Source organism: Triticum dicoccoides, chromosome 5B, assembly GCF_002162155.2.
Source record: "Triticum dicoccoides isolate Atlit2015 ecotype Zavitan chromosome 5B, WEW_v2.0, whole genome shotgun sequence".
In the NCBI taxonomy this organism is placed as follows: domain Eukaryota; kingdom Viridiplantae; phylum Streptophyta; class Magnoliopsida; order Poales; family Poaceae; genus Triticum; species Triticum dicoccoides.
In genome coordinates, this window is record NC_041389.1 from 22,378,309 (window position 1) to 22,384,192 (window position 5,884).

General features: G+C 48.5%; 1 long non-coding RNA gene across 1 annotated transcript in view; it reads left to right on the forward strand.

Annotated features, from left to right (window-relative positions):
* The window catches only part of LOC119305048, a 3,368-nt gene extending 2,134 nt beyond the window's left edge, over positions 1-1,234 (forward strand). Inside the window, exon 4 of the long non-coding RNA XR_005148526.1 lies at positions 1,187-1,234. This is a non-coding gene — a long non-coding RNA (uncharacterized LOC119305048). The remainder of the gene's footprint in view (positions 1-1,186) is intronic.
* Positions 1,235-5,884: the final 4,650 nt, after the last annotated feature.

The following is a 5,884-nucleotide window of genomic DNA, read 5'->3' on the forward strand; positions in this document are numbered from 1 at the left end:
ATGGAAAAGCAAACCTATGCAACAATCTTGTGGAGGCGGCAATCATAGCCACATGTTCTCATTGAGATCTGGTCCCTATACTTTCCCTCTTTCGATTTTCTTCATTTCAACTGTTGCATAGCTATTTCCTCATATAGACAAAATGGGACCATGGTCCTTGTTTATAGCCCAGTAGAGCCAGTTAGTAGGCTGGCAAGCCGTCAGGGAGCCAGCTCGGCCCGTGCGTTTACAGTTCCCAGCCCACGAAAAGGTTCCCAGATGCATTCGGTGCCGACTGCCACCTCTCCATCTCTGTTTTCCTCCCCTGTCCATGCCTCTCTCTCACCCCCTCTCCGGTTCGGATCCACACCACGGCCACACCTCCCGATCAGCCATGGCCTCCCCTATGCCCCTCCTCTCCATCACTCACGATCACCACCCTAGCATGGAGCCCAGCCTTCCGCACATCTTATCTCTCCTCCTTAGCAGACTAGATCTGGATCGGGCTCCTTTCTTCCTCCACCGTTCCCGTGCCAACCTCCACCATTACCTTCTCTACATTCACCTCCTCCTACCACCCGTGCTACAGCAGCAGCTTCCCACCATCCCCCAGCCATCACCTTCCTCCCCCGTTTCGCGACCCGTCGACGGTGCCACGCCCAGGATGACCACCACTTCTGGAGCGGCCGAGTTCTGCCCGAGGAGGCGACACCGCACACCGACAAATCAAGTCCAGCCGATGGAGCAGAGCTGCGCGAGGAGGAGGAGCTCCATGCGGCCGCGACGCCCATGGAAGGAGCAGCCCCGGTGCAGGCTGTCTACGGTCACCATCGGAGCGAGGTGCTGTTGCCCGCTCCCCAAATCTGTCCGCCCCCCTCGGCTGCGTTGGGATGTAGTACTGGCGCTTGTCGTCCTCTTCGTGCACCCATACTTCAACGGCGTCGCGGACATAGGCAAATGAAGAAGGCCGGCGTAAAGCCGTGTCTCTATTTAGTGCTTGGTGCTCTCTCCTTTGCTCTGGCAGTGGTGACCGGCTGCAAGCAGACGAATTTGTGTAAGGGTAACATCGTGTGATACCTGCTCTTGATTGTTTAGTATAGCTATTAGTACTGCATTTTTGCCTAATGTTTTTTCTTGAAGAATGATTGTTCCATTGAGTATTATTGGTTTGTTAATCTGCTCAGCACTAATGTTCTCGCAAACGCAGAATGCACACAGATCAGTCCCCTGCGCCTGCTTCAGGGCCTTTACGAGATGGCAGCTAGCTAGTAGGCAAAAACAGAGAATTTGTAGTACAAGATAGTGTGACTCACCGGAAGTTGTAAGGAAGTAGTATATCTTCATTGTATTTGAGGCGCTTCAAGAACTCTAGCATGCTGTCCTCTACGGCCTTTTGATGACGTGCATCTATTTTCCATGTGTATTCATTAACGGTGTTTGGGTCAATGAACCCAATGCCATAGCGTCCACCTTTTCTCATTTCATACATCTTCATCCTGCATATAATACCACAGAAAAGAATATAGTGAAGATAATTACAGGTAATGATTGATCAAAAGGATCACTACAGCTAGCTTGAGACTTAAATTACAGAAAGAAATCACTTACAGACAATAGCAACTGACGATAGATTTGTCGAGTGCGTCTTGATTGTATAACTGAAACAGTTCAGAATACTCAACGGACACAGCTTTCTCATGGTAGTAATGCCCCTCCTTGACATTCACCATGAGGGACAATCGATCGGAAATCTTGGTAATGTTCATGTACCATTGATGCAATTCATACATTCTCATTGGGAGGTTCTTGACCTTGTCTGGCTCGAACAAAGGTTGGCCCCGGACATATTTCCGTTTTATTTCATTCTCTCTAAGCACAGGCATGGGCTCGATCTCGAGGAGTTGTCCAACAGTGATTTTGAGAACTTCAGCCTGCATTATATGGTCCTCCGTTATTACCACATTGCCCACCTCAGGAACGTAAACTGTTTGCCCACAATAATATTGGACGCGCGTACTGTCACGTGTTGTTGGCACAACAAGCGAGGGGATCGATTGCGCCGCCTGTTCTCCCAGCTGGGGAATGGTTTTCCCGCATTTTTTGACAGCTGCTTATTGTTTGCTCGATCCCGAGCTCGCCTCCTTATGTAGACGTGCTCGATTTAACTTCCTGATGTGGCGCTCATAGTCTGTGTCAACAGGCTTGGGAGCTGGTGGTTGAGCCATACGAATGAAGTGGTCAATCGTTTCCTCAGGCACTTTCTCCCTTGGTGGCGTTGGCGGTTTCGGTGCAAAATGGGCTTCCACCTCGGACATTGATATGGCTGCGATTTCCTCCTCGGACCTGTCATAAGCCCTCTGTGGAAGAGGCGTGAGGCTTGGACCATATTTATATCGCTTGCCTCCGCCTGTACTTCCTGTACTACCTCGACTCGTACCGCTACGCACCATAGCTGCGGGGTGTCTCTTCTGTGATTGCTGAGGCGGCGGACACGGCTGACGGGGCTGAGTTGGACAAGGAGGAGTGGCCGCCTGAAGCTGTGCCGGACTTGGGGGAGGAGTGGCCTGAGGTTGTGCCGGACTTGGAGGAGGAGTGGACGTCTGACGGTGTGGCGGACTTGGAGGAGGAGGAGTGGCCTGACACTTTGCAGGACTTGGAGGAGGAGTGGCCTGACACTTTGCCGGACTTGGTGGACTTGCAGGAGCGGGAGACTGCTGACTCGGTGGCGGACTTCGACGAGGAGTCGGCTGACGCGGTGTCGGTGGCCTTCAAAAGATGATGCAATCCTTTTTCCATAGGATGATACGATGGTTGGCGTCTCCGAGAAAGCGCTTGTCGTCACCTCCAGGAATGTCAAGCTCTAGCTCCGAATATGGGTCCACCACCTCATCAACCAAGACACGAGCATAGCCCGCTGGAATCGGGTTGCAATGGAAGGTTGCCTCGGGGGGATTTGTAAAAGCAACGGCGTCCGCCACCTTTATGGATATATTCTTCATTTTGATGTGTAGCTCGCAGCTAGTGTTCTCCGTGATGTCATCCACGGGGTATCTACCCAGCATTGCGTCGTCCGGGGCAGAACCCACGCTGCTTCTCGGCATGGATGGGGCGGTGCTATCCAATGCTGGATCATTCGCTAGCTGCTGCAGCTGCTGAGACCCCCTTTGCTGGGTAAGTGAGTCGATCTGCTCCTGCTGCCGTTGGAATTTGACTACCAATTCCGCTTGACTTACTTCTAGGCCTTGAAGGCGTTCATAGTCCCGCTTCCTCTGCTCCTCCTCCATCTTCCTCTTCTTCTCCTCCGCAATCTTCTTTCTCGCACGGGTTCTGTAGTCGGTGTTCCAGTCTGAAAACCCCTCATACCACGGAATAGCGCCCTTGCCTCGTGTTCTTCCCGGGTGTTCAGGATTTCCCAGGGCACGCGTAAGCTCGTCGTTCTCTCTGTTGGGCTGGAACACCCCCGATCGTGCCTCTTCTATTGCAACAAGTATCGCATCGTCGGCTCCCTTCAGACTTGCCCTCGTCGAAACATTGCCTGTCTTCGGGTCCAACTCCCCCCCATGCGCATAGAACCAAGTCCTGACCCTGGGGGGCTAGCTCTTAGTAACCGGAGTGGCACCTGCATCCTCCATCTCTTTCTCAGACTTATCCCACTTAGGCATTGCCACCGCATAGCCACCTGGCCCCAGCTTATGGAACTTATCCTTTTTTTGGCATTCTTCTTGTTTATTCTCGACCGTTCCTTAGCTAATTCCGAATCCTTAATTTCACGAAATCGTCCCAATGAGCATGTTGGTTCTCTAGTGTTCCCTCGAATACTGGAGTCTTCCTTCCTCCCTTGACGTACTTGTCCCATTCACGATTCTTGTGGTTCTTGAATGCAACCGCCATCTTCCTAAGAGCAGCGTCCTTGACTTTCTGCACATCTGCTTCTGTGAAATGATCTGGTAGGGTGAAATGTTCCATTAGAGTATCCCAAAGCAGATCTTTTTGATTCTTGTCGAAAAAAGTAACATCTGGACGTGGAGCAGCGTCCTCTTTGCCTTTTTGTCTTTTGTCTTTTGCTGGCTCTCTCCATTCTTGAAGGGAGATCGGGAGTTGGTCCTTCACAAGAACTCCGCACTGATGAACGAACTTGTCCGCAATCTTCTTAGGCGCTAATGGTTCGCCATTAGGTCTGACTGCCTCGATATTGTACTTTACGCCCTCCTTCAACTTTTTGTTCGGGCCTCGTTTCGTCCTTTTGCCTGAAGATTTGCTCGATCCGGATGGCTGAAAGAACAAAGATCGATTCGTTAATATATCTTCAAGTCATTTAAAACATGTGATGATCACCAGATACCTGCTTATATAAATATATATACCTCGCCGGTCTTTGTTGTTTCAGGATCAACATGTTCTTCGTCATCGTCATAATCGTAGTTCATGACTTCATCAATTCGGTCGTCGCGATCGAATATCATATCACCCTCTCCGGTGTTGTTTAGAAATTCGGAGCCGTCATAATCTTCTTCATTCTGATCATCATCTGGCCCGCGTATCATATCGAACATGGTCTGTTCTCCCTCTCTGTCGGTATTGTCTGTCATAGCTTTTATTTAACTAATTCAAAAGAAATATAAAACAATTTAGTATTCAAATTACATCATCTCGAATAATAGATATAATATCGAATACTTCGTCTAGAATAATAGATATAATCTCGAATACATCGTCTCGAATAATATATAATATTGAATAGTACATCACTGGCTAGCTAATTAAAGATCAAATACTACAGAAGAATCTAGGACACTCACGGTTCCTGCGGCGCGGGCGGTGGACACCCAAAGAGAAGGAACCCTCACAGGATCATAGCTGAAGTGAGATCCCCGAAGATACTGCCAGGTATTGGAGAACCTGCCGCCCTCTAACGCAACCATGTAGCGATGGACGTGTTCGTCCTCCTCCCTGACACGGCGACGTACCACCTCCGGCGGGGCCGGGTCCCTCCGCACCGAAACTGGCCCACGCGAACGCCACCAAACGAGATCAGGGTCGATGACGGGACCCGGGGCCGGGTTCCTCATCAAGCGGCGCACCCCTCCAGGCAGCACCTCCCAGTGCCAGCCCGGCGGAGCCCAGTCCCAGACATGGGTCGGCTGGACGTCGTCGCGGACGGGTCGACGGCGAGGATGCGGGCCGGGCATCATCGAGAACAAATACTAGCTATATGCCCGCAAAAAGTAATATTTTTTTAATGATTGGATTTTGATAACTAAAATTAGTAATATTTCTACTATTTCAAAAATCTATATACTATTTCATACTAATTAAGCATCTAACACTAAAAACAGAAAACACAACTTCTATACATCCATTAAAAAACTGAAAAACAACATTATATAAAAAATTTCCATACTAATTAAAGACTAATTATATACTAATAATAATAATCTAAATTATATACTAATTAAACATAAAAAATTTCCATACTAATTAAACACTAATTTTCATATAAATTTTTTTGATAACTAAAACAATAATAATCTAAATAATCTAAACTAATTAAACATACAAAATACGTATATACTAATATATACATGCATTAATTCATACATATGTGTGTGTGTGTGTTCCACATAAAAAAATTTGATAACTAAAACAACAATAATCTAAATAATCTAAATTATATACTAATTCATGCTTGTGTGTGTGTGTGTGTGTGTGTGTTTTGATAACTAAAACAATAATAATCTAAATAATCTAAATTATATACTAATTCATGCGCTTGTGTGTGTGTGTGTGCTCGGGGCCGGGAGGGGCGGCGCCCATGGTGGCCGCCGGGGGCGAGGGAGAGAGGTTAGAGGGGGAGAGCTCACAGCGGGGCGACGGCGACGGCGGCGACGGAGACGGGGGCGGCGAC